The sequence below is a fragment of the Meles meles genome, chromosome 10, assembly GCF_922984935.1.
Source record: "Meles meles chromosome 10, mMelMel3.1 paternal haplotype, whole genome shotgun sequence".
Lineage (NCBI taxonomy): Eukaryota > Metazoa > Chordata > Mammalia > Carnivora > Mustelidae > Meles > Meles meles.
Genome location: NC_060075.1, coordinates 64,975,285 through 64,986,872, shown reverse-complemented (window position 1 = coordinate 64,986,872; position 11,588 = coordinate 64,975,285). Strand labels below are relative to the sequence as shown.

Genomic DNA, 11,588 nt, shown 5'->3' with positions numbered 1-11,588 from the left:
ATCTTTGGAATCCAGTTCTGGTTTCCTGAAATAAAGCCAACAAGAGACCTGGAGCTCCATCTCAGGAACAACGAGGTACATTGGTTAAGATAGCAGCTGGGTCAAGTAGAAGTAAATTCAATTCCTAGTTGTACACCATGCTGCCTTGTGACTGCAGGCAAGTTATTTAGCCCATCTAAACCTCTGTTTTCTCACCTGCAAGATGAGAATTTTAACATCTACCTGGTATGACAGGGAGAGAAAATGCATGCAAATTTAGCCCTGAGATAAGTGGTCAGGGTTGTTGATCGGATTGCTAGTTGTCTGTCCAAGAGCCATTTCCTGTGCTTGCTTCCACAGCACATATATTAAAATTGGAACAAGACAGAGAAGATTAGCATGGCCCCTGCACAAGGATGACGTGCAAATTTGTGAAGCATTCATATTTTTTTAAAAAAATAGCCACTTTCCCCATGTATGTAATTATACATATGGTTAAAGACTCTTACATATAAGGGTGACCAAGTGACTAGATTCTGATCAGTGATATATAAGCACTGAGGTTTCTGGGAAAACATCTTTAAAAAATGGTGCCAAATAACTGGCACATTTTGTCCCTTGTCCCTTCTATTTTCCTGGCTGATCCTGACGCCCTAGCCACCATCTCCTGACCAGGAGAGGAATAATGCCAAAGGACAGTCTGAAGTTTCTTGAAACTGCTTGTGATTTTTTAAAATACGTTTAGTGTGTTCTCTACTTTGGAGTACAATAGAAAATTATATACTCATTTTTGGGTTGTAAGTTTAGTGTCATATAGATTGCCAGCAAAGAAAAAATTCAAATATGGAGGAACATGGCAAATCTTTAAAAGGAGCTCACTGTATTTATTATCCAAAGAAGAAACAACAACGAAAACAAAACACCTCACTGTCCACTTAAATGATACCAAAAAAGAAGGGAGGGTCACATCAATTCCTTTTGCTTTAATGAGAATTTGTCTTATAACTATGTAACATGTCAGGAAAGGCATGAAGACTATAGTATCTCCTCATACTTGCTATAATTACTTTTTTTCACTGATAATTACATGACTCATGTTCTTACAGCATAACACCTATAAAATGGACAATATTAAATGAAGTCAGCTTTGCTCAAAGCTTTCTGGACCACGTATTAATAATCTGCCATCCTTAAAAAGATGGAAAGTAAATCCTGGGCCAAAATCCACTAATAATAAGCAAATTTAAGCTCAAAGAAGTTGCTTTAAAAAAACTATAAATGGAATACTTTGTCTTTAAGTGAAAAAGCCCCTTCAAAAATCCCCTTGTGAGGGGCTCCTGGGTGGCTCAGTGGGTTAAAGCCTCTGCCTTCTGCTCAGGTTATGATCCCAGAGTCTGGGATCGAGCCCCACATCAGGCTCTCTGCTCAGCAGGGAGCCTGCTTCCTCCTCTCTCTCTGCCTGCCTCTCTGTCTACTTGTGATCTCTATCTGTCAAATAAATAAATAAAATCTTTAAAAAAAATCCCCTTGTGACATTTTAAATGATATTTAGGATTTTACCAACATACCTTTCCACTTAAACTTCTTTCATTCCACTTGCTTCAGTACTATGATATTAATCTATTTCCTATGTTTATAGCAAGCTGCTTAAAAAGACAGATAGCTTTTCTTTAAAGAAAAAGAGAAAAAAACAACCATAAAACACAATAGCTAGTATTCATTCTACACCAAGCTCAACAGTAGAATAAATCAAACACTGGCTGCCTGATTTCTTTCAATGAAAACCTTCAGATTTGTGTCCAGTCATGCCTCTTCAATTATTATATTTCCTATTTAGGAATTATCATTAATGTGGTAATTGCTGAAGACAGAAGAATGGGTGAAATCCCTGAAAGAAGAAGCAAAGAGGATAAATAATAAAATAAACTGATCTATGTTTTAAGCAAGAGCTATGGAATAGTAGGAGGATGGCTATGGGAGAGAAAAAGAGAGGGAGAGAGAGATTGTAGATATCGAAAAAGGAGAAAAATGAGATAAGTCAGAGCACCAGGATGTTGAAATGCTGCAGAAGTCAAGGGAAAACCGATGTGACTTCCTTTTTGAAATCTGAGGCACTAAAGATAACAGAATTGCAAAAAAAGTCATTGAATCTAACAACTATCTGGATATTCCTGATCTCAGAAAAACAAACCTCAATGGATAGTTAAAATAGTGTGAGGGGGGCGCCTGGGTGGCTCAGTGGTTTAAGCCGCTGCTTTCAGCTCAGGTCATGATCTCAGGGTCCTGGGATCGAGTCCCGCATCGGGCTCTCTGCTCGGCAGGGAGCCTGCTTCCCTCTCACTCTCTCTGCCTGCCTCTCTGCCTACTTGTGATCTCTCTCTGTCAAATAAATAAATAAAATCTTTGAAAAAAAAATAGTGTGAGGGTAGGTAGGTGATATATCAGTAAATATGTCAGTAAAAGAGGGAAAAATAAGATCCAAGTTAAGGGATGGTTCAAGATGGTAGGGTAGGAAGAGCCTGAACTCACCTCTACTGCAGACATGTCACATCTATAGCTACATATATGATAATTCTCTCAAAAAGACCTGAAAACTAGCTGAGCAGTTCCTCTACAACAAAGGGTAGAAAGACCACATTGAGACTGGAAGGACAGACAGAGAAATAGTCTTGTCAAAATCTACATTCCCCATGCAATAACCAAAATAAGGTGGGAGGAATGTCATAAGTACAGAATATCCCCCAATCCTTGGTACCTGCATCAGAGACCCCAAAATGTCTGGCTTTGAAAACCAATAGCGCTTATGCCCAGGAGACCCAAAGTTCTGTAGGATACTCAGACTTCTCTGTTAAAGGGCTCAAACATAGACTCTGTTGTCCTAAGACCCAGAGCAAAAGAATCAAAATGAAAAATACCTAGACCATATGTGAAAGAGACTCATTGACTAATGTGAAAGCATCTGCCAGAGGGGCAGGGGTCTTCTGGAACTCTCTCCAAGGATGTAAGTGCTATGAGGGACCATTTTTGTACTTTATTTCTACTTCACTAGTGCCAGCATCGGCCAGAGCCATTTTTGCACTGTCCCTTTCCCCTGCCAGTATAGCTTGCCCCACCCCTACACTCTCCTATGGCCTCACCTTGCCAAACCCAGAAACCAAGAATACACTACTCAGGTAGGGATTCAGAATTGAAGGGGGAGATAAGTTTTCCTGACAAGAAAAAACTAACGGAGTTCACCACCACTAAACTGTTCTTACAAGATGTATTAAAGGGGCTACTTTAAGATAAAAAGAAAGGGCAAGAAAACATGAAAGTAAAAATTTCACTGGTACAGAAAACAAATATATAGTAATGGTAGAGAATTAATCACTTATAAAGCTAGCATGAAGGTAAAAGGAGTAAAAATAACTCTAACTACAATAATTAGATAAAGGACACACAAAATTAAAAGATGTAAAATGTGACATTAAAAACACAAAATGGGGGCACCTGGTGGCTCAGTCAGTTGAGTATCTAACTCTTGGTTTCAGCTCAGGTCATGATCTTGGGGTCCTGAGATGGAGTCCTAAATTGGGTTCTGTACTCAGCATGGAGTCTGCTTGGCATTCTCTTTCCCTTTCCCTCTGCCTCTCCCCATTTTCCCACTCTCTCTCTCTCTCTCTCTCTCTCTCAAATAAATAAATAAATATTTTTAAAAAATATATCAGAAGGGGGAGTAAAAATGTAGATTTTTAGAATGCATTGAAATTCAACTTGATATATATATGCATGCCTCATGGTAATCAGAGACCAAAGGCCTATAGTAGACACACAGAAGATAACAATAATAGAATCTAAACACAATACTAAAGAAAGACCAAACCACAAGAGAACTAAAGAAGAAAGAAACAGAGAGAAAATAGACATGAAACAATTAACAAAAAGACAATAAGTTCATACATATTTATAATTTCTTTAATTGTAAGTGACATTTACATTTAATTCTCTGATCAAAAGACATAGTGTAGCTGAATGAATTAAAAACAACAACAAGAACCATCTCTATGCTCATACAAGAGATCTACCTCAGATCTAAAAACACACATACGCTGAAAGTGAAAGGATGGAAAAAGGTGTTTCATGCAGATGGAAACCAAAAGAAAGCTGAGGTGGCTATACCTGTACCTAACAAAACAGACTTTAAATGGGCTGTAATAGAGGACAACGATGGCCATTACCTAATAATAAAAAGATCAATCCCCCCCCCAAAAGATATAGCATTTATACATATGTCTGCATCCAACACTGGAGCACCTACATATGTAAAGCATATATTAACAGACCTAAAGGAAGAAACTGACAGCAATACAATAATCGTAGGGGACTTTTATATGCCACTTAACCAAGGGATAGATCATCCAGGCAGAAAATCTATATGGAAACATTGGTTTTAAATGACATATTAAACAAGATGGACTTAATAGATATATTAAGAGATACAAAGTTTCAGTCATAAAATAAATAAGTGGGGAGGATGTAATTAATATATACCAGGGTGACTATAGTCAATAACACTGTATTGCATATTATGTAAATTTACATGGTGATGGAGGAAACCAGATTTATTGTGGTGATCATTTTGCAGTGTATACAAATATCAAATCATTGAATTAGATATCTAAAACTAACATAATGTTATATGACAATTATATATCCAAAAAAAAAGCTAAAATAGCTAAGAGGGTCAAGAAAAAAGGATGATGTTGTTGTTACAATATGGCACTGTCTTCTCTTTGTTCTTTAACACATTTGTCTTGCTTCACTTTCAGATACCTCTTCTTGCTATCACTGATATGCCTGCCTCTAAGAATATCCTCTCTGTAAGCACCTTCTAAAGTTTTAATAAGGACATGCAGGAAATGGTATATCATATATTATAGCTGGATAGAATTGTTTAGAAATATTAAGTAACTTCTAGTTGGTGGACAAATGACTCTGCCCCAATAATAAAGTACATAAGTTTATTTTTGATATTTAAAAATAATTTTCTCCTTATTACTTGGCTGTGCTCTTTATCTTCAGGGTTAAACTATAAGCAATACTTGAATGACTGAATCATTGCTCTACATAAGACTTCTGTTTTTCTTGAAAGATCTATGTTACAGATTCTTGAGGTACAGCCCGGGTAAAAGCTGAAAAGTAAAAGTGAGGATTTCTCCTAGAGGTTTACCATCATGGAACACTGAGAAGCTCTGAAGTAATTTCTCAGAATTTTTCTCTTTTTATCCATAAACAAGAAACAGAATATTCTGAGAACTTCCCATCAGAAATTTGAGAGTAGCTAATTTCTCCCTACCTAATGAAATCTATAGGTGGAATGGCATGTGCCATTTAAAATAAATTCCACATTTACACATAGTATATAAAATATCTTCTTTTTTTAAAGATTGTGTCTACTTATTTGAGAGAGAGAATCAGAGAGAGAGAGAGAGAGGGCACTCACAGACTAGGGGAGAGGCACAGGGAGAGAGAGAAGCAGACTCCACACTGAGCAGGGAGCACAATGTGGGGCTTGATCCCAAGACCCCAGGATCATGACCTGAGCTCATAGCAGACGCTTCACTGACTGAGCCACCCAGGTCCCCTATAAAATATCTTCTATTTCAAATAATAAATATGTTTAAATACTGTCTCAAGATTCAAGTTAAGTACTAGTTTATAGAACCTGGATACTCATTGCTTAAATATATTTATATATATTTTTATTTTTTGTAAATATTAAATATTTAATATGTAAATATTAAACAACACACTACTCAACAAACAGTGGGCCAAATAAATCAACAACAAATCAAAATATGTCTCAAAACAAGAGAAAAAGAAAACACAATATTCCAAATCCAATGGAGTATAGCAAAAGTAATTGCTATAGTAGAGTGAAATTCTAATAAATAATCTTACACCACAAGGAACTAGAAAAGGAAGAAACTTAGCTGAAAGGAAGGAACAAAGAAAAATCCAAAAAAAAAATAAGAGGGCAGAATAAACAAAAACATAACATTCAAAGGAATGACCAGCTTTTCAAAATAGAGAGAGAGAGACAGAGAAACAGAGAGAGAGGACTCAAAACCAAAGTGAGAAATGGAAGAGAAACAATCCAAAAGATAAACACAAAAACACATAGTATGATAACGGATTACTATAAACAATTATATACTGACAAATCAGATAACTTGAAAAAAAACATGTAATTCCTAAAAGCACACAAGTTACCACAACTGGATCATGAATTTTGAATCCAAGAAATAGGAAATATCTTAGACCGATACAAGAATGGAAAATTGAATTAGAAATCAAAAATCTTGCAGCACAGAAAAGCCCAAAACCACACAGTTTTGTTGGTGTATTCTATCAAACATTTAATACAAATAATTAATGGCAATTATCAAATATTACAAATAATGGAGAGTAGAGGGAACACATTCAAGACCATTCCATAAGGCCAGCACTACCCCAATACCAAAGTGGGATAAAAACATTACAGGAACAGAAATGTCTATGTGGAAGGAGCCAAGATGTTCTTCAAAAGATGAATGGATAAAGAAGATACAGTTCATAAATAAGACAGAATACTACTCAGCATCAGAAAGGATGAATACATACCATTTACAATGACATGGATAGAATTGGAGGGTGTTATGCTAAGTGCAATAAGTCAATCAGAGAAAGACAATTACATGGTTTCACTTAAAAGTGAATATAAGGAGTAGCACAGAGGATCAGAGGGAAAGGGAGGGAAAACTGAACAGGAAGAAATCAGAGAGGGAGACAAACCATGAGAGATTCTTGACTTCAGTTAACAAACTGAGGGTTTCAGAAAGGGAGGTGGATGAGGGGATAGGGTACTTGGTGAGGGGCATTAAGGAGGGCATGTGATGGGATGAACACTGGGTGTTACACACAACTAATGATCATCGAACATGACATCCAAAACTAATGATGTATTATATGTTGGCTAATTGAATTTAAGTAAAATTTAAATTGAATTGAAATTAAATTGAATTGAATTTAAATAAAATAAAGTAAAAATTAGGCTTCACACCAAAATAAAAAGAGCAAAAAAGTGTAGTTTGTCCGATATAAGTAGTGCTACTCTATCTTTTGACATCCATTTGCATGATAACTGCTTTTCCATCTCCTCACTTTGTTTGCAGGTGTGTTTAGGTCTAAAATCAGTCTCCAGTAGGCTGCATATAGATGGGCTTTGCTTTCATATCCATTCTGACACCCTATGTCTTTTGATTGGAACATTTAGTCTATTTATATTTAAAGTAATTACTGATAGATATGTATTTATTGCCATTTTATATTTGTATTGTCACTGCTTCTGGAGATTTTCTCTGATCTTTTCTTGTCTTTGTCACTTTTGATCTCTCTTTCACTTCAGAGTCCCCTTTAATATTTCCTGCAGTGCTGGTGTAGTGGTCATGAACTCCTTTCGTTTTTGTTTTTCTGGGAAACTATTTATCCTCCTATTCTGAAGGATAACCTTGCAGGATAGAGTATTCTTGGCTGCAGATTTTTCCCATTCAGCATTTTGATTATATCATGCCACTCTCTTCTGGCTTGCCAAGTTTCAGTTGAAAACTCTCTGGAGGGGAAACCTGGGTGGCTCGGTGGGTTAAGCCTTTGCCTTCGGCTCAGGTCATGATCTCCGGTTCTTGGGATCAAGCCCCCACATCGGGCTCTCTGCTCGGCAGGGAGCCTGTCCCCCCCCCCGCCCCCCCGCCGCCTGCCTCTCTGCCTAATTTTGATCTCTCTCTATCAAATAAATAAAATGTTAAAAAGAAAAGAAAAGAAAACTCTTCAGGTAGTCTTGACTTTTCCCATGTAAGTTAAGAACTCCTTTCGTCTTACTGCTTTTAAGAATTTTTTTTTCCTTTATCACTATATTTTGCAAATTAATTACAGTATGTCTTGGTGTGGCCTGCTTTTGTTGATTTTGATGGGAGATCTCCGTGGCTCCTGGATCTGATTCCTTCCCCAGATTAGGGAAGGGCTCTGCTATTTTTTTTTTTTTAATAAATTTTCTGCCCCTTTTCTCCCTCCTCTTCTTCTGGGACTCTTATAATACAAATGTTATAACTTCATGAAGACACTGAACCCCTAAGTCTATTCTCATGTGGTACAACTTTTCTTTCTTTTGTTCAGCTTCATTATTTTCCTCTATTTTCTCTTCTAGATCACTAATTCTCTCCTCTGCTTTTTCCATCCCGCCATTCATTGCATTTAGCCTATCTCCAATCTTGTTTACTGCATTCTCCATCTCTGATTGATTCTTTTTTAACTCTTTTGTCTCCTTTGTAAGGGTCTCACTGATGTCCTCTATTATTTTCTCAAGTCCAGTGAGTATCCTTATGATTGTTGCTTTAAATTCTCCATCAGACATGGTACTTACATCTGTCACTTAGGTCTCTGGCAGTAGCCTTATCTTGTTCTTTCATTTGGGGCAAATTCCTCCATCTTGGGATTTTGTCTAAGTCTCTGCCTTCTTCTATGTGTTAGAAAACCGATTTTAAAACATACACTCTGAATACTAAAAAGGCTAGCAGTTTTCTTATAAGACACACTACCATTTCATCAATCATATTTTTTTAATGCTGCTGCTGAATTGACATATACTCTATCAGTAAGCTTTAATTGTACATCTATTTGGAATACACATCCAAAGCCTTTTATAGCTCCATAAGAGAATAATTCTTTTTTATGTAAGTTTTGGTAGCATCTGTTACATCATTTGCTATTTAAAAATTAAATAGATAAACACTGATTCATTCCTTAATCCAACAAAAAAAGACATATCTATTACTTTGGTTTGCCAAGACATAAATCTATTTCTTATTAATTGCTTTAAATCCATTCTGAGTTTAACAGATACAGTGGAACAAGAAAAGAATGTCATTTCCGATATGGTTATAAACATTTTCTAAGGATTAAAAACTATCTATGATAATAATAGCTAAAAGGTATTTCCCTGTTTATTTTAGTATAATGCATTGTCTTTAGTGATGGACACCACTTAGATGTCTATTTTTTTGTTTAGGTAACTCTTACAGGGTTTGAAGTTTTATCTGAAGTTTTTCTATGCCAAATCTTCTGCAAATTTGACTGAGTGTTTCACAAACTCAGCTCCTCTTTTGCTTTCTCTGTGATTTGTTTGTTTCAGATTGTACTAAAATAAAGTTTCTGTCCTGTAGCATTCAAATATTTATAGGAAGAAAAGAAGAACACTAAGAGACAAACTTAAAATATTTGATTTTCATTCACTTCTTTTTTGGCATTACATAAAAATGTAAAGAATATTAGACTAGAACCATGCCACAATGTGCACATAAGCCATTCTTTTTTTTTTTTTTAAAGATTTAATTTATTTTTTTTTTTAAAGATTTTTATTTATTTATTTGACAGAGAGAGATCACAAGTAGGCAGAGAGGCAGGCAGAGAGAGAGAGAGAGAGGGAAGCAGGCTCCCGGCCAAGCAGAGAGCCCGATGCGGGGCTCGATCCCAGGACCCTGAGATCATGACCTGAGCCGAAGGCAGCGGCCTAACCCACTGAGCCACCCAGGTGCCCCCACATAAGCCATTCTTAAGACTAAAGTTTATTAGTCAGATAAAAATTAGAATGATAAAAACGTCCTCTATATCTAGCCACTACCAAGAGAAAGGGGCAGCAAAATTATTTTGCTGGAATCCCAGGTATAGATAAACAAGTCCGCTATAAGCAAATTGAGACCTAGGACAGACATATGGTCATCAAGTTATAATTTAAGAGAATGTAAGATAAGTTTTGGGCTTCATGACAGAAACATGTAAATGAGAACCTAAGATAATAAGAACATAGAGATAGAAAGTAGTGGTGGTTAAAGAGACAAGGAGACATAAAAGTTGCATTCAGAGAATGCAATTCCCAAAGTAGAATATGCATGGGAATATATGATGGTGGTTCATTGGGAAATAAATCATCCTCAAATAAACATTTTATTTAGAAAACATAGTACAATCTAGTAAAACACAGTAATTGAAAAAGTGAAAGGAAATCCCTGGAGGCAGTAAATTATAGGATTTGAGTTTTTCATATACTATTCTGTATTAAAATGAAAGAGACAACTGAGTGACTCAGTTGGTTAAGTATCTGACTCTTGACCTCAGCTTAGGTCACAATCTCAGGGTCCTGGGATAGAGCCAAGAGCTGGGCTCTGTGCTCAGCAGGGAGTCTGCTTGGATTCTCTCCCTCTGCCCGTCCACCCCACCGTGTCTCTCTCTCAAATAAATACATAATTATTTTTAAATAAATAAATAAAATGAAAGAGAACCAGACTCTCTAGTTAGTTGATGCTATTCCAAGAGTAGAGCAGAGGCTAAATGAATATCTACTGGGCTAAAGATGATCTCCTGCCAGACATTGGGCAATAGAATGTGTGTGGTGGGCACCAAACTGACTTCAATCTATGCAACTGTGAATGCATTTGGCAAGTATCCATTTGAACAAAGTGTGCAACCAAGGGTTATATAGCCTTTTATTATATATTGGTCAAGAGTTTGTGTAAGAAGGAGAAATGAGAAAGTTAAATACAAAGATTATGAAATGAGATTTCAGATCAAAGGGAATTGGACCTCTTTAGTGAACATTCAGAGAAATAACATCTCTAAATATATATTGCAAAAACATAAATATTTAGAAAATTTTTTGTAATCATAAGAATTGACAAGAAGACATGGCTATTTGGGGTTTTTTGTTTGTTTTGTTTTTAAGATTTTATTTATTTATTTGAAAGAGATAAAGAGAAAGAAAGCACAGAGGGAGAGTGAGAGGGAGAAGCAGATTCCCACTGAGTAGAGAGCCAGATGTGGGGCTCAATCCAGGACCCTAGGATCATGACTGAGCCGAAGGCAGATGCTTTACCAACTGAGCCACCCAGGGGCCCCAAAGATATGGCTATTTGGAACTTAACCAAAGAGGAGAACAGATAAAATTTAAAAAACAAAAACAAACAAACAGACAAAAAACACTATTATAAATATAAAGACAATGAAAAAAATAACGTTATAAATGACTAAAGAAAATTAAAATTTGAAAAATAATAAATCACTATCCTCAACTATTGACAATAGAAACAGACCTGCCTTCCAAGAAATCAGCTTAGCTGAAGCAGAAAAGAAAAATTTGAAATTCTCATACAACACAGAAAAAAGTCAAAGAAATTAAAAAGATGCAAGAAGAAAACAAAGATATGGGAATAAACAACACAGTTTTAAGATACTGAAAACACTTTCTAAAAAGTGAACTACAGCACTAGTAAAAGACAGTATTTTTTTTTCTGATTAAAGGTATAATATGTCTTTCAAGTGGCAGACTAGCTTGTTTCAGAACAACCATATTATGAAGAGCAACCAGAAAGATTATATATTTATACTTGTATATATTTAAACCTGCTTGATGGGCGTCTGGGTGGCTCAGTGGGTTAAGCCGCTGCCTTCGGCTCAGGTCATGATCTCAGGGTTCTGGGATCGAGTCCCGCATCGGGCTCTCTGCTCAGCGGCGAGCCTGCTTCCTCCTCTCTCTCTGCCTG

The 11,588-nt window shown here is 36.3% G+C and overlaps 1 non-coding gene across 1 annotated transcript; it reads left to right on the top strand.

Moving 5' to 3' along the window:
* Nucleotides 1-323: 323 nt before the first annotated feature.
* On the top strand, nucleotides 324-430 carry LOC123952359. Its single transcript, XR_006820613.1, has one exon. It is a non-coding gene; the product is annotated as a U6 spliceosomal RNA (small nuclear RNA).
* Nucleotides 431-11,588: the final 11,158 nt, after the last annotated feature.